This window comes from Schistocerca serialis, chromosome 2, assembly GCF_023864345.2.
Source record: "Schistocerca serialis cubense isolate TAMUIC-IGC-003099 chromosome 2, iqSchSeri2.2, whole genome shotgun sequence".
Classification (NCBI taxonomy): domain Eukaryota; kingdom Metazoa; phylum Arthropoda; class Insecta; order Orthoptera; family Acrididae; genus Schistocerca; species Schistocerca serialis.
The window spans coordinates 970,176,979-970,200,185 of record NC_064639.1 but is presented as its reverse complement, the minus strand read 5'-3'; the positions used below and the strand labels follow the sequence as shown (position 1 = coordinate 970,200,185).

At 45.8% G+C, this 23,207-nt stretch overlaps 1 pseudogene; it reads right to left on the bottom strand.

The window, feature by feature from the left end:
• Window positions 1-21,372: 21,372 nt before the first annotated feature.
• On the bottom strand, window positions 21,373-21,490 carry LOC126459108 (5S ribosomal RNA; annotated as a pseudogene).
• Window positions 21,491-23,207: the final 1,717 nt, after the last annotated feature.

The window sequence follows — 23,207 nt, the reverse complement described above, 5'->3', positions numbered from 1 at the left end:
TGTTAACCAATAAGGATCAAGGAATCCGCAAGAGGTACTTTTGTGAAAAGGGAAACTACATCAAAACTCACTAGAATATCCGAACTACTTAAGTGGAGAGTCCCCAGTCTGTTGATAAAATCAGCTGGGTCCTCTTTCCCCACCTGCTGTGCGGAGCATGATGAAGATGTTCGAATCAAATGGAGAACTGGGCGTCGCTCCAGGAAGAGGCCGTCGAGCGATTGCACCACAAGTCGTTGATGAAATTGCTGTTGCTGTGACAGACAAAGCTGCGCGCAATTCCCGATCGTCAGGCAGTGCGCGTGCTGTGTCACGACAGTTGAATATCCCGTGGTCCACTGTACCGAAGGTGTTACGAACCATTCTCAAATGGTATCCGTACAAGATCCATATAGTACAGCGGCTGGCACCACAGGACGCACACCGACGCGTTGACTTCTCTTTCCACTTTCTCGCAATGACTTAAGTTACTAAGGCTGGCCCTGAGCCATCCTATGAACAGACAGTTATTTTTCTCTGACGGATGAGGTGAAGACACAGAATTGCCGAGTGTGGGAATCTTCACCTCCAGTCACTGTGCATGAAGTTCCTCTGTATGGTGAACGTGGGGCTACATGGCTACATTGATCATTGGCCCATTTTTTTTGAACAGTTTGGCGCTCAAGGACCAAAGATGTGCAGTGTGACTGGCCGGCGGTACTGCGATATGCTTCGCCAGCATGTCGTACCAGCCCTACAGGAGAGACACGCATTGAAATCAACAGTTTTCGTGCAAGATGGGGCCCCACCGCACATCGCCCGTGAAGTTCACTTGTTTCTCCGAGACATATTTGGAAACGATCGAATTATCAGCCGACCGTTTTCAAATGCTTTGCCGGCACGATTACCTGATCCCACTCCCTGTGATTTCTGGTTGTGGGCTACCTGAAGGACAGGGTTTACCAGAGGAATATTCATACATGTGCTGATCTGAAGCACAGCATTTCAAGAGAGGTAGCCAGCATACCTACGGACATGCTTGGTTACGCTGAGCAGAACGCAATCCTACGCTTTGAGACTCTTCTGGACAACGATGGGCGCCATATTGAGCCTCTTTTGTAGCAGTAACGGTACCCATATGTAATGGTATGATGTACCGTAGCAGGAGATTAAAAGTGTTTTAATTGAATTGGTTCTGCATATTTCTCTTCCCCATGTCCTTGTCATTAACGCTACCTAGCTGGGTATTTGTGGGGTAATTAGTTTCCGTGCTATAACGTGTTGAAGAGGGAAAGTTTAATTATAACCACCCGGTATTTCAGTTTACAGTATTTGATTAATACACTCCTGGAAATTGAAATAAGAACACCGTGAATTCATTGTCCCAGGAAGGGGAAACTTTATTGACACATTCCTGGGGTCAGATACATCACATGATCACACTGACAGAACCACAGGCACATAGACACAGGCAACAGAGCATGCACAATGTCGGCACTAGTACAGTGTATATCCACCTTTCGCAGCAATGCAGGCTGCTATTCTCCCATGGAGACGATCGTAGAGATGCTGGATGTAGTCCTGTGGAACGGCTTGCCATGCCATTTCCACCTGGCGCCTCAGTTGGACCAGCGTTCGTGATGGACGTGCAGACCGCGTGAGACGACGCTTCATCCAGTCCCAAACATGCTCAATGGGGCACAGATCCGGAGATCTTGCTGGCCAGGGTAGTTGACTTACACCTTCTAGATCACGTTGGGTGGCACGGGATACATGCGGACGTGCATTGTCCTGTTGGAACAGCAAGTTCCCTTGCCGGTCTAGGAATGGTAGAACGATGGGTTCGATGACGGTTTGGATGTACCGTGCACTATTCAGTGTCCCCTCGACGATCACCAGTGGTGTACGGCCAGTGTAGGAGATCGCTCCCCACACCATGATACCGGGTGTTGGCCCTGTGTGCCTCGGTCGTATGCAGTCCTGATTGTGGCGCTCACCTGCACGGCGCCAAACACGCATACGACCATCATTGGCACCAAGGCAGAAGCGACTCTCATCGCTGAAGACGACACGTCTCCATTCGTCCCTCCATTCACGCCTGTCGCGACACCACTGGAGGCGGGCTGCACGATGTTGGGGCGTGAGCGGAAGACGGCCTAACGGTGTGCGGGACCGTAGCCCAGCTTCATGGAGACGGTTGCGAATGGTCCTCGCCGATACCCCAGGAGCAACAGTGTCCCTAATTTGCTGGGGAGTGGCGGTGCGGTCCCCTACGGCACTGCGTAGGATCCTACGGTCTTGGCGTGCATCCGTGCGTCGCTGCGGTCCGGTCCCAGGTCGACGGGCACGTGCACCTTCCGCCGACCACTGGCGACAACATCGATGTACTGTGGAGACCTCACGCCCCACGTGTTGAGCAATTCGGCGGTACGTCCACCTGGCCTCCCGCATGCCCACTATACGCCCTCGCTCAACTGCACATACGGTTCACGTCCACGCTGTCGCGGCATGCTACCAGTGTTAAAGACTGCGATGGAGCTCCGTATGCCACGGCAAACTGGCTGACACTGACGGCGGCGGTGCACAAATGCTGCGCAGCTAGCGCCATTCGACGGCCAACACCGCGGTTCCTGGTGTGTCCGCTGTGCCGTGAGTGTGATCATTGCTTGTACAGCCCTCTCGCAGTGTCCGGAGCAAGTATGGTGGGTCTGACACACCGGTGTCAATGTGTTCTTTTTTCCATTTCCAGGAGTGTATGTGTTCGAAGACTGAGCATGTACCAAGTGCGTGGAGAGCGCATTTGTCATCCACCTTTTTAAAAGAGGAAAACGGAACAACTGTGCTAATTATAGGCAGTTGAAACGACATTAGGTAGGCGTGAAATTTGATTAGAAATCGGTTATGAGCAACGGTGTCCCCTATCGGATAGCAATCATTAATTCGTTTGAATAGAGGGCTAACTATGTTTCACAACAATGGCATTTTCTGCATCCTTGCTGACTATTTGTCAGTAGATTGTTTTCTTGGAGGTAGTTCATAACGTCTGTCGTGTTTCGGGTGGAATAGTGTGCAATAGTCGCTTCCTGGGATAGGGACAGAGAACGAGACCGTGAAGCTGTCTCGGCGAAGAAGAAAGAGATTATGTCAAGCATAAGCCTTGTCCAATATCAACCTTGCCTGGAAATTTGTCAAAGATCATTTCTTCCGCTGTTCGATTGAGAGAAGAGTGCATTCAAGATCAGTTTGGTTGTGACATGGCAGGAACCAGAGCAGGAAGTCCTCTGAAGCCAACCGCGAACAGAGGCCGACGACATTTGCTGTGGAACAGGAGCGCACATCTAGACGCACTTTGTTAAGAGACCAAACGTAACACACGAGGGCAGTTCAATAAGTAATGCAACACATTTTTTTTCTCGGCCAATTTTGGTTGAAAAAACCGGAAATTTCTTGTGGAATATTTTCAAACATTCCCGCTTCGTCTCGTATAGTTTCATTGACTTCCGACAGGTGGCAGCGCTGTACGGAGCTCTTAAAATGGCGTCTGTAACGGATGTGCGTTGCAAATAACGGGCAGTGATCGAGTTTCTTTTGGCGGAAAACCAGGGCATCTCAGATATTCATAGGCGCTTGCAGAATGTCTACGGTGATCTGGCAGTGGACAAAAGCACGGTGAGTCGTTGGGCAAAGCGTGTGTCATCATCGCTGCAAGGTCAAGCAAGACTGTCTGATCTCCCGCGTGCGGGCCGGCCGTGCACAGCTGTGACTCCTGCAATGGCGGAGCGTGCGAACACACTCGTTCGAGATGATCGACGGATCACCATCAAACAACTCAGTGCTCAACTTGACATCTCTGTTGGTAGTGCTGTCACAATTGTTCACCAGTTGGGATATTCAAAGGTTTGTTCCCGCTGGGTCCCTCGTTGTCTAACCGAACACCATAAAGAGCAAAGGAGAACCATCTGTGCGGAATTGCTTGCTCGTCATGTGGCTGAGGGTGACAATTTCTTGTCAAAGATTGTTACAGGCGATGAAACATGGGTTCATCACTTCGAACCTGAAACAAAACGGCAATCAATGGAGTGGCGCCACACCCACTCCCCTACCAAGAAAAAGTTTAAAGCCATACCCTCAGCCGGTAAAGTCATGGTTACAGTCTTCTGGGACGCTGAAGGGGTTATTCTGTTCGATGTCCTTCCCCATGGTCAAACGATCAACTCTAAAGTGTATTGTGCTACTCTTCAGAAATTGAAGAAACGACTTCAGTGTGTTCGTAGGCACAAAAATCTGAACGAACTTCTCCTTCTTCATGACAACGCAAGACCTCACACAAGTCTTCGCACCCGAGAGGAGCTCACAAAACTTCAGTGGACTGTTCTTCCTCATGCACCCTACAGCCCCGATCTCTCACCGTCGGATTTCCGTATGTTTGGCCCAATGAAGGACGCAATCCGTGGGAGGCAGTACGCGGATGATGAAGAAGTTATTGATGCAGTACGACGTTGGCTCCGACATCGACCAGTGGAATGGTACCGTGCAGGCATACAGGCCCTCATTTCAAGGTGGCGTAAGGCCGTAGCATTGAATGGAGATTACGTTGAAAAATAGTGTTGTGTAGCTAAAAGATTGGGGAATAACCTGGTGTATTTCAATGCTGAATAAAACAACCCCTGTTTCAGAAAAAAAGTGTTGCATTACTTATTGAACTGCCCTCGTAGTACCGTCTCCGAAAAAGATGAGCCTCTGGTTCCACGCCTGGTCTGTGCGCCAGTGTCACCGCAGCAACCCACGCTGCAGTACGCGAATTCCTTCCTTGATTTCTCCCAAGCTTGACGGAGCCCTGGAAATGCGTATCATCATAGCTTATGAATAGAAAGTCATTGCGAATGTATGCTGTTTTTACCAGGATTGCCGTGTTCATACACTGCAAGAAAAAAAAGAGACACCAAGAAGGAGTTACCCCAGTGGGACAGAAATCGGTAGATGTGATATACATGTACAGACAAACAAATTATAACAGTTTCAGAAAAACTGGATGATTTATTCAAGAGAAAGAGCTTCACAAATTGATCAAGTTAATAATACGTTGATCTACGTCTGGCTCTTCTGCAAGCAGTTATTTCGCTTGACACTGATTGGTAGAGTTGTTGGATGTCTTCCTAAGCGATATGGTTCCAAACTCTGTCCAGTTGGCGCTTTAGATTGTCAAAATCCCAAACTGGTTGGAGGATCCTGCTCATAATGCTCCAAACGTTGTCAGTTGGGGCATCTTGCTCGCCATGACAAAATTAGTCCGATACCTTTCCAGTGCACACAGTCACGGCCATAAAAATTCTTTCACTTGAATAACCTTACCGGTATAGTACTAATATAACAGCAACCCGTAGTTTAGCAACCTGCCAGCTGCGCGGTGAACCTGCGTTACAGCGTCACACATTCAACCATTGGCTGCCACAGGCTACAATTTTGCATTTTTCGTCAATACCTGTATGAATATCAATATGAGATCAATTTGCGAAACTCCTTCGTGGTGCGTCTTTTCTTTTCTCTTACAGCATAGTTAAAGATACAGAAGTGTGGGTAATTACAAATAGCATGGCAAGTGTCACTTCTTGTCAGTTGTACAGTGAACACTTCTGTAGGTGTGAAAGGAACAGACGAAGCACAGTGAAAGCGGAAGTGTGAGCCATGCCAGTGACAGCTTAAGTCAAGCGGTACTTGCAGTATTGCCACCAGAGTGGGTGTCACCTTCGCCTGCATTACCCACGTCGCTGTTGCCATATGCTAGAGCCTCTGTCGTTCTCTGCTGAGATGCCAACAGCAGTGTGGCGGATGGCTCCTGAATGTGTTACATAATGTAGTTTTATTCTTAGTGTGTATAATACAGCGTAAGCCGTGCTGCGGCTCGCGTTGGTGCTGTTGTAGGTTTCCGTCCTCTCTTGGAGGCCAGACTGTATTGTTTAGTTGACATGGTTGCGGTTGTTTGTATTCTTCTTGTGTTAACTGGCGCCACTTGGTTTTGTAAGAGTTGCCTGTCCGCTAGTGGCAGCAGCGGTGTTATCGATATGTAGTAACTGTGGCCCTATCTTTGGGGTGACGCCGTTATTCTGCCGGGTTGTGTAGGTGAGCAGTTCGTTTGGGGACTCTGGAGGAATCAAGAGGGCAGTGTGAGAACATGCCACGACCACTGACGGCACGCATGCACTGCAAGATGGAAGGGCTGTGGTCGCGAGAGTACACGACCTAGTCGTCAACCGGATCCAACAAAGTGGATTTTAATGCTAGCAGTGAAACCTCCACCATTGTGAGATCTCGCGATTCTCCACTGACGTGGGTTTGTGTTGCTGCTCGCAGTGTCGCCGAGACGAAGAGCAGCGAGTGGAGTGCTTGGAGAAGGCGGATCTAATTAGCTTTCCTCGACTTCTAGTTACAAATTGCTGCTTTCTATTTGTTACTATTTGTTAAGTTCAACCAGGGGTATTTTTACTGCCTGGTGGCCTCTAACGCTCCAGTGACCTGCCCTGGAGGTTAGTGTATGTAACGACAGTGTACATTTACTCGCCTTGCCGCTGCTGTCCGGTAAGGCGTGTAGTTACGACAGTTTCCTTGATTTGTAGGTCGGTTGGTGTTTCTTCTACTCTGGTAATAGTGGTTCCTTTCTCCTTTCGGACGCTCTAAACACGACATTCTGAGGATGTAGTGCTGACCGCCGGTTCCGGCTTGGGCGTGGTGTTACATCGTTGAGTTACCATCTCGTGAAGTGAATGCAACTCTTGGCTGCCTCTCTCATCGCCCCCAAAAGTGTTTTTGGCATGATCTACTCAAGAGGTTGACTCCTGGAGCACCGTCTCTGACCAGCCCTTGTGTTTTATTATTGTGTTATTATTTTATTATTGTATTACCAAGTTACCATCATTTTGTCTCACCTGTTAGCTGATCAGTTGCCTCTCTTTTAAATTAACTTTTGCTATTGCCTTGCTGTTGACAGTATGTTTGTTAAATTTTTTTAATAATTGCCATTCTTGGCGTTAAAGGCTTTCAGCCGTGACTGTCGTTACTTGTCTAAAAATTCTAATGTGGCAATTGTATTGTAGCACTTAACCTTTAAGACCTTGGTGATTTGTCTTAACTATTTTAATAACTGTAGCTTGTAAGTTCCAAAAAGTTAAACAATTCTTAATTTATTGCCATTAAGGCCTTCAGCCATGAAACAATTCTTAAATTATGGCCATTGTTTTAATATGTTGTTGATTCTAAATAAATTGTGTGTGATTAAAAGAAAAGCCAGCCAACAGCAACTGATTACGGCCCCATCCACAGTCGTAACCGGATCCTGCCTTCCTTGACCAGCAGGTCTCACAATGAAGAGTCAAATAAACTGTCTAATACCGTGCAGGGCCCTCGCGAGCACGTACAAGTGCCACAACACGACGTGCCATGGAGTCGACTAATGACTGAAGTAGTGCTCTTGGGAAATGACGCCATGAATCCTGCAGGGCTGTCCATAAATCCATAAGAGTACGAGGAGGTGGAGATTTATCTGAACAATACGTTGCAAGGCGTCCCAGATATGCTCAATAATGTTCATGTCTGGGGAGTTTGGTGGTCAGCGGAAGTGTCTGCACGCAAAAGAGTGTTCCTGGAGCCACTCTGTAGCACTTCTCGCTTCTGGAAGTATGGGGTGTAGCATTGTCCTGCTGGAATTGCCCAAGTCTGCCGGAATGGACAACGGGCATGAATGGATGCAGGTGGTCAGGCAGGATGCTTACGTACGTGTCGCCTGTCAGAGCCGTATCTACATGTCTCAGGGGTCCCATATCTCTTCAGCTGCACACGCTTCACACGGTTGTAGAGTCTCCACCAGCTTAAACAATCTTCTGCTGACATGCAGGGTCCATGGATTCATGAGGTTTTCTCCATACCCGTACACGTCCATCCGCTCGATACAATCTTAAACGAGACTCGTCCGACCAGTCATCAATAGTCCAATGCCGGTGTTGCCCGGCTCAGGCGAGGCGTAAAGCTTCGTGTCGTGCAGTCATCAAGGGTACACGAGTAGCCTTCGGCTCCGAAAGCCCATATCGATGATGTTTCGTTGAGTAGTTCGCATCCTGACACTTGTCGAAGGTCCAGAATTGAATTCTGCAGTATTTTGCGGAAGGGTTGCACTTCTATCAAGCTGAACGATTCTCTTCATTCGTTGTTGGTTCTGTTCTTCCAGGATCTTTTTCCGGCCGCAGCGATGTCGGAGATTTGATGTTTTACCCTATTCCTGATACTCACAGTACACTCGTGAAATGGTCGTAGGGGAAAATGCCCACTGCACCGCTACGTCGGACACGCTGTGTCCCATCGCTTATGCGCCGACTGTGACACCTCGTTCAGACTCAATGAAATCTTGATAAGCTGCCATTGTAGCAGCCGTAACCGATCTAACAACTGCGCCAGACACTTGTCTTATACAGGGTGTTACAAAAAGGTACGGCCAAACGTTCAGGAAACATTCCTCACACACAAAGAAAGAAAATATGTTATGTGGACATGTGTCCGGAAACGCTTACTTTCCATGTTAGAGCTCATTTTATAACTTCTCTTCAAATCACATTAATCATGGAATGGAAACACACAGCAACAGAACGTACCAGCGTGACTTCAAACACTTTGTTACAGGAAATGTTCAAAATGTCCTCCGTTAGCGAGGATACATGCATCCACTCTCCGTCGCATGGAATCCCTGATGCGCTGATGCAGCCCTGGAGAATGGCGTATTGTATCACAGCCGTCCACAATACGAGCACGAAGAGTCTCTACATTTGGTACCGGGGTTGCGTAGACAAGAGCTTTCAAATGCCCCCATAAATGAAAGTCAAGAGGGTTGAGGTCAGCAGAGCGTGGAGGCCATGGAATTGGTCCGCCTCTACCAATCCATCGGTCACCGAATCTGTTGTTGAGAAGCGTACGAACACTTCGACTGAAATGTGCAGGAGCTCCATCGTGCATGAACCATATATTGTGTCGTACTTGTAAAGGCACATGTTCTAGCAGCACAGGTAGAGTATCCCGTATTAAATCATGATAACGTGCTCCATTGAGCGTAGGTGGAAGAACGTACTGACGAAACTAAAATGAGCTCTAACATTGAAATTAAGCGTTTCCGGACACATGGCCACATAACATCTTTTCTTTATTTGTGTGTGAGGAATGTTTCCTGGAAGTTTGGCCGTACCTTTTTGTAACACCCTGTATAGGCTTTGCCGCCCGGAGCGCCGTATTCTCCGTGTTTATAAACATCTGTATTTGAATGCATACGCCTATACAGTTTCCGAGTTCAGCCGATTGGGGGGAGTAAACTGATGGCAATAGACGCAGTTTGTGCGAACAATAGATGCAATCACTGCGACCAGCAGCAACTACGGTGGCAACTTGAACAACTTTAAACTACAGAGAGTCAGCAACTTAGTTGTGGGCAGGCAATGCTAAGTAGTGGACGTGCGGCCATAGAGTGCCAACGTTGTTGTGTCACAGGTCGCAATGGAGCAACACCTCTAGATCACATGTTCAATACGAGATCCTTACAGGATTCTACTGAAAGGTCTTTACACAGGGTAAAATTTTGTAAGAAAATTTTATATTGAACCAGAGATGGTCATATGTAGTATCGATTTTGTAGTTTCGTCGCTGCTCAAGAGCTATCTCTGGTTCAAAGTTTTATAGGTAATTTGTTAAAGTAACGTTAGTTAGAAAGATATAGTGAATAACTTTAGATCGGGAGAAGTATGGAGGACACGCAAGTGTAGAGATGTTGATAGATATAGAGTAACTTAGATAGATGTAAAGAGTAACTTTAGATAGAGAGAAGTATGGAGGACTCTCGAGTGTGAAGACGTGTTGTATCTGATGTATGCTGATGTATAGTTACTCGCTACGGTCAGTGATGATTTTTTATTTGAAAAATACAATACTGAAAATAATTAAGGTAAAGAAATGTATGCTGATGTATAGTTACTCGCTACGGTCAGTGATGATTTTTTTATTTTAAAAATACAATACTGAAAATAATTAAGGTAAAGAAAGTAGGTTTTTTACCAATGCAACGCGCGTTTTCATGAGTGAAGATTGAGACATTGTAAAGCACTGTCAGTACAATGATTTTGTAAAGCTAATTGTTAATGTATAATCAATTCATTGAGTGTTAATTGTGAGCATTATTAATTTTCAAAGACTCAAAATACAAGTTTTGAAGTTAGTACCATATTGTTACTTACCACAGATCAATATCAGTTCCCGGATCCATGCTGTTTTTGTTTAACTATTTTGTTCAACAAGTTATTGTCTCAGTCATATTCGATTTAACTAAAATGTATGCCAATCAACAGCATCGCACAATAGGTGTATGCTAACTATACAATTTAAAGTAATAACAGAGAGCAGTGCTAAGAGCGTTACCATTGCGCAGATGAAGGTAAGAAATTTTATTATTTTGGGGAAAGCATTCATTAAGCACAGGGACCATTATTATGAAATTGATCAAGATTTGGTTTATTTCCAGGGCGAATTTCAAATCAGTAGTGTTGCATCAGATTCAGCTTTGTGTTACGTAAATTCATGCAGTTTTTGCTTGGGTTAAATTTATTGACTGTTTACATTCTCACAGTCAGAAAAGTTCAGTACGGGGGGGAAACGAGTAAGTGACGAGTTAAAATGCACATCCGCATACCCTTTCACATTCTAACAGATGTGTTGCGTCGGCCGGGGTGGCCGAGCGGCTCTAGGCGCTACAGTCTGGAACCGCGCGACCGCTACGGTCGCAGGTTCGAACCCTGCCTCGGGCATGGATGTGTGTGATTGTTTTAGGTTAGTTAGGTTTAAGTAGTTCTAAGTTCTAGGGGACTGATGACCTCAGCAGTTAAGTCCCATAGTGCTCAGAGCCATTTGAACCATTTTTGAGATGTGTGGCAGGATACTGTCAGTTACGTAATTACAATCATATTTCATACTTAAATGTTTCACTATTACAAAGGAATCTGTGGAAATGCGTTTCGCGGAAGATCTCATTAATCTTTCAAATTGACGAGACTTGGGACCCGGTGATTTCTCTGATTTTCTCAGTAAAACAGGATTTTACGCCTATTGACACGTCTACCGACCACTAATTTTATTATTTTGACAACTGACCTTTAACGATAGGCCCACTGTTCGAGAGTGGACGAGCATGCAGTGTCACCACCGCGCATGCGCCTGCGTGCCCTCATATCAAGCAGTGTTCTAAGAAAACGCTCACCTCGATAGAGGGCGCTCAAGCAGCGAAAACATATACGTGTGCGCCATCGCGCCAATTTTTGGCGTTAAGTCATTGAGATGTATTAGCAGCCTCCAGCGCAAACTCATCTGAAGATGGCTCACTTTTTGTCAGCCGAAATATCGTGGCAAGATGTCGCCGCCATATGCCTTCAAGCTCGAAACTTTATGGAATTTTCGCGTTGTACGCAGTTGTCATGATGCCATAGATTACTAACGCATGTTCCATGGAAGGCCAGGTAAATGTTCCCTGCCAGCCCGCGTCCATGGCGCGGTGCATGGTTCGAGCAGTCGTTCTCATCGATGACGGCGTAAACAGGCACGACTATAGACCTGATCTAACAAGAAACATGATTCACCTGTCCAGGCAATCGTAATTGACGACGTCGTTGGGTGAACATGGGAATACTGCTGCGGAGCCACATGTTCAACAATGTCCACCAAAGAGTGTGATCCGAAACACTTGTCTCTGAACCACGCACCACACACACACACTGTAGTCATATCTGCCAATCTGCCATAGACCGCCGCCCTTCTTGCTATACAGAGGGTAAGCCTCCGAACTCCACTTTCTGTGATGAGGCGGAGACGTCCAACACCATCTTGTAAACATGGTTTCCATAGAGCCCCAAGATAGTCTACATCTACATCTACATGATTACTCTGCAATTCACAATAAAGTGCCTGGCAGAGGGTTCAGTGAACCACCTTCAAGCTGTCTCTCTCTACCGTTCCACTCTCGAACCGCGCGCGGGAAAAAACGAGCACTTAAATTTTTCTGTGCGAGCCCGATTTCTCTTATTTTATCGTGATGATCAGTTCTCACTATGTAGGTGGGAGCCAACAGAATGTTTTCGCAATCGGAGCAGAAAACTGGTGATTGAAATTTCATGAGAAGAACACGTTGCAACGAAAAACGCCTTTGTTTTAATGATTGCCACTACAATTCACGTATCATGACTGTGGCACTATCTCCCCTGTTTCGCGATAATACAAAACGAGCTGACCTTTGTACTTAGTCGATGGCATCCGTCAGTCCCACCTGATGCGGATCCCACACCGCTCAGCAATACTCCAGAATAAGGACAGACAAAAGTGGTGTAAGCAGTCTCTTTAGTAGACCTGTTGCAACTTCTAAGTGTTCTGCCAATGAATCGCAGTCTTTGGCTTGCTCTACCCACAACATTATCTATGTGATCATTCCAATTTAGGTTATTTGTAATTGTAATCCCTAAGTATGTAGTTGAATTTACAAACTTCAGATTTGTGTGACTTATGGCGTAATCGAAATTTAGCTGATTTCTTTTAGTACTCATGTGAATAATTTCATACTTTTCTTTATACAGGGTCAACTGCCACTTTTCGTACCATACAGATATCTTATCTAAATCGTTTTGCAATTAGTTTTGATCATCTGATGACTTTACAAGACGGTAAATGACAGCACCATCTGCAAACAATCTAGGACGACTACTGAGATTGTCTCCATGTCGTTAATATAGATCAGGAACAATAGAGGGCCTGTAACATTTCCTTGGGAAACGCCAGATTTTACTTCTGTTTTACTCGATGACTTTCAGTCTACTACTACGAACTGTGACCTTTCTGACAGGAAATCACGAATCCAGTCACACAACTGAGGCGATACTCCGTAGGCACGTAGTTTGGTTAGAAGACTCTTGTGAGGAACGGTGTCGAAAGCCTTCTGCAAATCTAAAAATATGAAATCTATTAGACATCCCCTGTCGTTAGCACTCATTACTTCAAGAGCTTAAAGAGCTAGTTGTGTTTTGCAAGAACTGTTTATTAACGCTGCTTTAGTGGCACTGTCATCAGTGACTTCACCATTGTTTTCGCGCGGTCAAGGTATTGATTGCGTCTTGCCATTGGTCTGCTTTATGTATGATCAGAATCTCTTTGGGTTTTCTGCCAGATTTCGAGACAGAATTTCGTTGTGGTAATTATTAAAAGCATCTCGCATTGAAATACAGGGTTATTACAAATGATTGAAGCGATTTCACAGCTCTACAATTACTTTATTATTTGAAATATTTTCGCAATGCTTTGCACACACATACAAAAACTCAAAAAGTCTTTTTAGGCATTCACAAATGTTCGATATGTGCCCCTTTAGTGATTCGGCAGACATCAAGCCGATAATCAAGTTCCTCCCACACTCGGCTTAGCATGTCCCCATCAATGAGTTCGAAAGCATTGTTGATGCGAGCTCGCAGTTCTGGCACGTTTCTTGGTAGAGGAGGTTTAAACACTGAATCTTTCACATAACCCCACAGAAAGAAATCGCATGGGGTTAAGTCGGGAGAGCGTGGAGGCCATGACATGAATTGCTGATCATGATCTCCACCACGACCGATCCCTCGGTTGTCCAATCTTCTGTTTACGAAATGCCGAACATCATGATAGAAGTGCGGTGGAGCACCATCCTGTTGAAAGATGAAGTCGGCGCTGTCGGTCTCAGTTGTGGCATGAGCCAATTTTCCTGCATGTCCAGATACACTTGTCCTGTAACGTTTTTTTCGCAGAACAAAAAGGGGCCGTAAACTTTAAACCGTAAGATTGCACAAAACACATTAACTTTTGATGAATTGCGAATTTGCTGCACGAATGCGTGAGGATTCTCTACCGCCCAGATACGCACATTGTCTCTGTTCACTTCACCATTAAGAAAAAATGTTGCTTCATCACTGAAAACAAGTTTCGCACTGAACGCATCCTCTTCCATGAGCTGTTGCAACCGCGCCGAAAATTCAAAGCGTTTGACTTTGTCAAAAAAAAAAAAAAAAAAAAATGGTTCAAATGGCTCTGAGCACTATGGGACTTAACAGCTATGGTCATCAGTCCCCTAGAACTTAGAACTACTTAAACCTAACTAACCTAAGGATAGCACACAACACCCAGTCATCACGAGGCACAGAAAATCCCTGACCCCGCCGGGAATCGAACCCGGGAACCCGGGCGCGGGAAGCGAGAACGCTACCGCACGACCATTTGACTTTGTCACCGGGCATCAGGGCTTGTAGCAACTGTAAACAGTAAGGCTTCTGCTTTAGCCTTTTCCGTAAAATTTTCCAAACCGTCGGCTGTGGTACGCTTAGCTCCCTGCTTGCTTTATTCGTCGACTTCCGCGGGCTACGCGTGAAACTTGCCCGCACGCGTTCAACCGTTTCTTCGCTCACTGCAGGTCGACCCGTTGATTTTCCCTTACAGAGGCATCCAGAAGCTTTAAACTGCGCATACCATCGCCGAATGGAGTTAGCAGTTGGTGGATCTACGTTGAACTTCGTCCTGAAGTGTCGTTGCACTCTTATGACTGACTGATGTGAGTGCATTTCAAGCACGACATACGCTTTCTCGGCTCCTGTCGCCATTTTGTCTCACTGCGCTCTCGAGCGCTCTGGCGGCAGAAACCTGAAGTGCGGCTTCAGCCGAACAAAACTTTGAGTTTTTCTACATATCTGTAGTGTGTCGTGACCATATGTCAATGAATGGAGCTACAGTGAATTTATGAAATCGCTTCAATCATTTGTAATAGCCCTGTACGTGCTATATTTCGAACTTCTGCAAAACTTTGCCAGTCTTGGGGATTTTGCGTTCTTTAGATTTGGCATGCTTGTTTCGCTCTTCTGCAACAGCGATTTGACCCGTTTTGAGTACCATGGGGGATCGGTACCATCACCTATCAATTTAATGTGGTACATACCTCTCAATTTCTGTCGATACTATCTCTTTGAAATCATTCCTTTTCTACGCAACTTTTCTACGCTTGCGTGATCAGGTTACAGTACAGGTAGACAGGTGACCATCTCCGCCGTTTCGAGAAGCTCCTTCGCATCTGCTGGGCCATCACGATCTGCCCTTTGGCAATATGGCTTATGTCAGTGGATTTTGCATTCGTCTCTGCTCCGCTTATACAAGGTGAAGAAAAATTCGCGCACTTATTAGCAATACAAAAATGTCTGGCACAAAATTACGCCCTGCGCATATTTCCGACAGTAAGTGGACTTAAAGGCTGGCAGTCTGGCAACACTGTAATCACATGTACGGTAGCTACCTGTGTCACATACTGCAGTAGTGCTGCGAAGATGATGCAGTGGATAGCGTTTTGGGTCAGCATGCAGGAGGTCGGGGACTCGATTCTGGGTCGAGGCGTATTTGCTTTTGTTTGCTGTCTGGCGTCGTAATCGTCATACAGCGACTACAGTGGGTCTTCTGCAAAACATTTACACTTACACACTACAAACACAGTAATGGAAGTGCAATCGTTTTCATTGGCCAGCTTTAAAAGAAGCCTTTTGCACGTCGTCGATGCGAATTGTTTCGCACCACTGCATCTGCTAGATTCCAAACGTGTTTTCTGTGTACCCTCCACCAACGGTCCCATTGATTAGTACCAACTACAGCGAGGGGAAAATAAAAGTGGCCCGAATGCGTGGATACGTTGTGCGGGCTGTGTCATTGTGAGCGAAGCAGTGCAAAGTGGACGATCGTACTCACAGAGAGCAGCAGGTGTTCTTCGTGGAAAGTTACTTGAAAACAGAGTAGCTGAAACGGTGTGGTTAGTTGTTTGCGGAGAAGTTTAAGGGTGTCAAAGTGCCAGCAGCGAGTGCCATGCAACTCTCAGGCCGAAAATGAGGTCAGACAGGACACGTTTTGAACAAGTCGAAAAACATTCTGGAACTTTCCTGCACACCAAAAAATGTGGCCGCAGTTCACCACAAAATGCTTCAGGGTCCTACCAAATCAACCCGAAGCCTGTGACAAAAGACCGGTATATTACGCCGATCATGTGGACGAATACTCCAGCTGAACCTGCGCATGCAGACCTACCGAGTGTCTCTTGTTCGCGCATTAAAACCAGCAGATGCTCCTCAGCGCCTCCACTTTCGTGAGTAGCTTTTCACTGAGATAAGAATGAACAGGTTGGACATAGTGTATCGCGACAACCCTCACAGCCTTCAAGAAGTGCAGCAGAACATTTCGGATGAGACTGCAGCAATCCCACTGATCCAGCCTCGATTTCTCTTCAGTAAAATGCTGACCAGAAACAGAGGGGTCAAGCGATGAATGGTGGTCACTTCAAATATATGCTACAATCAGGTTGGTACTGTGTTTTCTTTCCTTTTTCGTGTTTCTTTGTACTCTTTATTTGCCCCACCCTGTATTATTCTTGCCCCGATTGATCCATTACTTTTCGGTACAGCCATACGTGACCAATAGGGCTAGCAACGTGTTTTGTAAATAATTTCCAAAGGATGTCTTCAATATATACAGTGCCCACCACTGGTGTGACGTTAACCCGCATGTCACCCGCGAGCGTGAATATCAAGTTTGGCATCGACATCTGCACCGGATTATTGGGAGACAGAAATTTTGGTTCCTATCTGTTGCCTGACCGGTTAAATGCACGAAGGTATCGTGCATTCCCCTCAAATTATATGCCAGAGGTGCTGGAAAATGTCCACTTCATGTTCGGCAGAGGTTATGGTTCGAACGTGATGGTGCACTTCCACACTTTGGAATTAATGTGCGACGGCATTTAGACAGAACATTTCCAGGGAAATGGCTCTGACGGGAAGGTCCAGTTCTATGACCTGCGCATTCACCTGACCTAAATCCCCTGGATTTCTCCCTGTGCGAACACTTGATGGGACAGTGTAACTACTCCACTAACACATGTGGAAGAACTGATAGCGCTGACAGCGCGTGTTCATGCTGCTCCTGTATCTGTGACCGAACTATGGTTAGCACACTACACTCGCATTCAAGCCCGCGTCCGGCCATCCTGATTTAGGTTTAGGGTTACTTCCCTAAATCGCTCCAGGAGGTCACTTTCAGCATCTGCCCACCTAAGAACAGCTTATTCTTTTCTAAGCGTCATGGGGTCACAAACATGGACATTATTATCGCCGGCCGCGGTGGCCGTGCGGTTCTAGGCGCTGCAGTCCGGAACCGCAAGACTGCTACGGTCGCAGGTTCGAATACTGCCTCGGGCATGGATGTGTGTGATGTCCTTAGGTTAGTTAGGTTTGAGTAGTTCTAAGTTCTAGGGGACTGATGACCTAAGATGTTAGGTCCCATAGTGCTCAGAGCCATTTGAACCATTATTATCGTCACTGGTTGCTAATGTCCTACATCTGAGCGGACGTGCTGCATGTACTGTAAAAGACTAGTAGATGATGAATTTATTTAATCTTTAGCGTCCCGAAACTATTGTTTTTGTAGTTGTTCTGTCCTCGGACGGGTCGTTTGTTTCAATAGTCTATTTCTGACTTCACCGACGACGTTTTTGTAATGTTCATCATTACAAAACACTGCACTGTATAAATATCGGATAGGTGTCGATTAAGAAACGGTGTATACTACAGTATTATACGGCAAATGCACACATCAAAAAAAGTTTTGCATCATCCCGATTCCCAGAGCTCCTGATGATAGACGTTGAATGTGGATATTGTATCACAGACACAGACCCGCCCAAAGATGTAAACAACCATGCATGATAAGCACCTATTAAACGGAGGGGCTTCGACAGCCGATCAGTTCCAGTTATTCCGCCAGGAAGCAGGTACACGGCTCGTGTCGTCTGCAGTTCAACCATGCCAAGACGGTCAAAGCCGCTGCAGTCATGGCCTGTGCAGCTGGTCCCGGCGGAGGTTCGAGTTCTCCCTCGCGTATGGATGTTTGTGTTTGTCCTTAGGATAATTTAGGTTAAGTAGTGTGTAAACTTAGGGACTGATGACCTTAGCAGTTAAGTCCCATAAGATTACACACACATCTGAACTTTTTTTTTTTTTTTTTTTTTTTTTTTTTTTTTTTTTTGTCAATGCCGCGGTTCGATCGCTTCCAGTTTATTACTTTGTGCCCAAAATAGGAAGTGTGCAGGCGTCTCGGAGTGAAGCAAAGCGATGTTGTTCGGACGTGGAGAGCGTACAGAGAGACAGGAACTGTAGATGACATGTCTCGCTCAGGCCGCCAAAGGGCTACTGCTACAGTGGATGAGCGCTGTCTACGGATTATGGCTCGGAGGAACCCTGACAGCAACGCCACCATGTTGAAGAATGCTTTTCGTGCAGCTCCAGGACGTCGTACAACAACTCAAACTGTTCGCAATAGGCTGCATGATGCGCAACTTCACTCCCGACGTCCACGGCGAGGTCCATCTTTGCAACCACACCGTGCATTGCGGTACAGATGAGCCCAACAACATGCCGAATGGACCGCTCAGGATTCGTATCACGTTCTCTTCACCGATGATTGTAGCATATACCTTCAACCAGACAATCATCGGAGACATGTTTGGATGGAACACGGTCAAGCTGAACGCCTTAGACACACTGTTCAGCGAGTGCAGCAAGGTGGAGGTTCCTTGCTGTTTTGGGGTGGCATTGTGTGGGGCCGACGTACGCCGCTGGTGGTCATGGAAGGCGCCGTAACGGCTGTACGATAAGTGAATGCCATCCTCCGACCGATAGTGCAACCATATCGGCAGCATATTGGCGAGGTATTCGTCTTCATGGACGGCAATCCGCTCCCTCCTGGTGCGCATCCTGCGAATGACTTCCATCAGGATAGCGTCATCGCTCGACTAGAGTGGCCAGCATGTTCTCCAGACATATACCCTATCGAACATGGCTGGCACACATTGAAAAGGGCTGTTTATGGATGACGTGACCTACCAACCACTCTGAGGGATCTACGCATAATCGCCGTTGAGCAGTGGGACAATCTGGACCAACAGTGCCCTGATGAACTTGTGGATAGTATGCCACGACGAATACAGGCATGCATCAACCCTAGAGGACGTGCTACTGGGTATTAGAGGTACCGGTGTGGACAGCAATCTTGACCACCACCTCTGAAGGTCTCGCTGTACCGTGGTGCAACATGCAATGTGTGGGTTTCATGAGCAATAAAAAGGGCGGCAATGATGTTTTTGTTGATCTCTATTCCAATTTTATGTACTGATTACGGAACTCTCGTAACCGAGGTGATGCAAAACTTTTTTTGTATGTGTGAAAATTGGAAAACAAAAATAAATTCGCTTCGACCCAGAATCGATCCCTCGACATGCGGCGTGCTAAGCAAAAGCGCTTAACATTACTGCTGCTATATCCTGACAGGAGTGGTTCACATACATGTGATTACAGTGTTGCCAGATTGCCAATCTTTAACGTCCATTTACTGCCGGAAATACGATCAGGACGAAATTTTGTGAGACGCATTCTTGTATTGCTGGTGTGTGAGGAATCATGCTGCAAAGTCCGAGCGCGCAATTTTTTCATCACCCTGTATACTTCCCTTATCGCGTGACGCGTCAGCAAAGCCACTCAGTCTCGCGGTGGCAGTAGTCATGTTTTGGCTCGGCAGTGTATTATTCCTGTCATCTGTGTTACTACTGAATATGGAATTGTTTTGCATCTTGCTATTTTATAAAAATGTTTCTACTCCAGGTACAGTAGACGGTGTCAGTATCCGCTTAGCTTTCAGTTAAAAATGTTTCGTAGAGTCACTCTCTGTTAAAATATTGTTAACTCAGGTTTATTTGCAGTTTTTTCACAATCAGACCTATTTTCAAGAAGTTTGTGTAAAGTTTCTTTTAGGAATATTTATCTGCAACACCGATAAAATTTAATAACAGCCTGTGCATTAGTTGTCACATATAAATATCCAAGACTCGGGACGAGGTCGCTTACTCTACACCAAGAAAAGTCTCTTTAAAAAATAGATACTTTTTCTTAGAGAAGGTTGCTTTAATTTCGCTCTGCAAGAAGTTACTAAAAGCACTCTTTTGTTATCACTTAACGTTGGACCTGCTGAGGGGAGAACACGATAGATAACACCAGAAACGTTTAGGTATACCTGTGATATGTACTTGCGTTGGTGAATTGGAGCGAGCGGGTTAAGAAAACTGCGGAGGAAAAAATGTTCAAATGTATATGAATTCCTAAGAGACCAAACTGCTGAAGTCATCGGTCCCTAGACTTACACACTACTTAAATTAACTTAAACTAACTTATGCTGAGAACACCACACACACCCATTCCTGAGGGAGGACTCTAACCTTCGGCGAGAGGGGCCGCGCAATCCGTGACATGGCACCTCGAACCGTGCGGCCATTCCGCGCGGCAAAACTGCATCGGAAGACGACTAATCGTACGGATGTCCAAGCCAGACACGTTGATGCGAGTCGCGTGCCATAGTGTCAGTTCCTGAGGCTTAGTTCGCCCTACGTTTCCATTTGGAAAAATATTACAAAGTGCATTACTGTGTGATTGGCTGCAGCTAATTTTAGCTAAATGGATTTTGTATGCAATGACGCATCCAAAACTATCCACAAGATAGAGCTTCATTTGCTGCTGCGTTATTATTAATAAGGGTGTATCGTTCTAAAGTACTTGCTATGTTCAATGGTTTCTACGCTGCTCGGGAATCACCGTCGTCTCCTTCATCATTATCCGCAGAGCCGTAGCCGGAGGGTATTTTCCGGAAAGCATTACCGCTAGAGGGAAAAATGACGCAAATAGAAGGCACATCAGCAGTCGAGGCTTCCCCAAGTAAACGCTCTTTCCTGCTCTCCTGAGCCTGCGTGGTCGAACTTCCTGGTGTCTTCGGCCAAGTTAATTCACAGTGATTTATTCACCATTCCCTCCTCCCTCTTCCTCCCTCATTGTCAGGCTGTGGCAAATCCCGCTGAACTGTGCTGTAGGATGGAACTGCGGCCACTGACTGGTGTTGGTATATGATATAATTTTTCCCTACAGGGCTGTGCTTTATTGAATACTTTTTAAACTGAGAAATTTCGCTGTCGCTGTCCTTTTAAAATGAATCCGCAGAAAAGAAAATTACAATACAATTGGCAAACGGGTCTTAAAGTAGTACTCTCCGTCTTCAGTCCACGAGTGACCTACCGGGACCATCCGACCGCCATGTCATCCTCAATGAGGATGCGGATAGGAGGGGCGCGGGGTCAGCACACCGCTCTCCCGGTCGTTGTGATGGTATTCTTGACCGAAGCCGCTACTATTCGGTCGAGTAACACCTCAATTGGCATCACGAGGCTGAGCACACCCCGACAAATGGCAACAGCGCATGGCAGCCTGGATGGTCACCCATCCAAGTGCCCACCACGCCCGACAGCGCTTAACTTCGGTGATCTCACGGGAACAGGTGTATCCACTGCGGCAAAGCCGTTGCCTCTTAAATTAGTACTAACGAGTAATTCGTCATACGAATCGAAATACTGCAAAATCAACAACTGAAACATGCTTGATGGCTAATCATCACCCACAGTATCGTACAATCAAGAAAGTTGTTATAACAGATGGTACTTTTGGTTTCTAACATGTTCGAAACATATATTATACATCAAATACGCAAGAGTTCCTACGCACAACTAGCTAAAAACATCGAACAGTGACATGCTCTTTCAGAAGGGGTTGATTTTCCAACGATGTATCTTTACAGATATTCATCAGATATTCAACTGGAAGTAGTCACGCCGACTTTGAAATACTGTAAATCTGGTACTTAATTGGTTTGAGTGTTAACTTCATTATCTTCTTCTTTTTTACTATTGTCTCGAGATTTTCCTGCAGAAAGAAATCAGGAACCTTCCTAAATCACCATAGATACAGTGTGAACTTTAATTACTAAACACTTTCAATCTACTGGTTCACAATATTCAGTTTCCACAGCAATATAATTTCAGTGAGCTACAATTTTTTTTAGTCATCAGTCTTTTGACTGAAGTGGGCCAACATGAATACCTCTTTTGTGCCAACCTCTTCATATCAAAACAACTCTTACACTTTACGTCCTCAGTTATTTGTTTGATGTATTCCGATCTCTGTTTTCCCCTACATTTTCCTTCCTCTACAACTCCCTCTAATTATGTAATTAAATTCCTTCCTCTACTTCTTTATCTACGATAATGATCGAAGCTTAAGAAATGAATAAAAAATTTTGGCACTACAAGGACTTGAGTCAGAGTTTCCGCGTTTACTCCACACGTGGGTTAGCTATTGCACCACTGCAGCAGTACATGTTATGCAGCCGCACAGATTACCTTCATCAGACGCCCTCCCTCACACAAGCTTCAGTTCACTTCTTGAACATGTTTTCCCCTCCTTTGATCACCACTATTCCCAAGGCTCTCCGATATTAGAGTAACATCCCGTTACATCCAACGCTGAGGTGCTATTTCACTACCGGGAAGGCTTGGCAATAGTGTTGGTCTAACGAGGGGAAAATAAGCTTAAGATGTGAACTGAAGTATGTTATGGAGGGCATTTGGCGTGTGTAGTCCTTATAGCTGTGTTAGCTGTATTGCTGTGGTGGTGTAATGGCTAGCCCAGTAAGCAAGGAGATCTGGGTTCAAGTCCTGACCGTAGAATAAATTTTAATTCATTTCTTAAGCTTTTATTCCTATAGAAATTATTTGCGGATATCTTAACATATGCCTTATCTCTTCTTCTTGCCACTGAAATCCGAATGTTCCCATCTTCACCAATTCTCTGTAGCACCTCTTCATTCCTTATCAGTTCACCTCACTGTCAATCTACCTGTAGCTTTATACCTAAAACTCTTCGAGTCTCTTCCTTCCTGATGTTCCCACAGTTCATGATTCAGTACCACACAGTGCTGTGCTCCAAACGTTAATTCTCACTAATTGCTTCCTTAAATTAAGCCCGGTATTTGACATGAGCAGACTTCTCTTGGCCAGGAGTACCCTCTTTGCCTGAACTAATCTGCTTTCATGTTCCCTTGCTTTATCCGTCATGTGTTATTTTGCTTTCAAGGACATCTTCAGGTGGTTCAACCTTGCTGGTGGCTCGGTGCGACTGACAGTACCCGCGCGCCGACGCCCTCTGTATAGAACACGCGCGCGAAGAATGCGTAGGCGCGTAAATCAC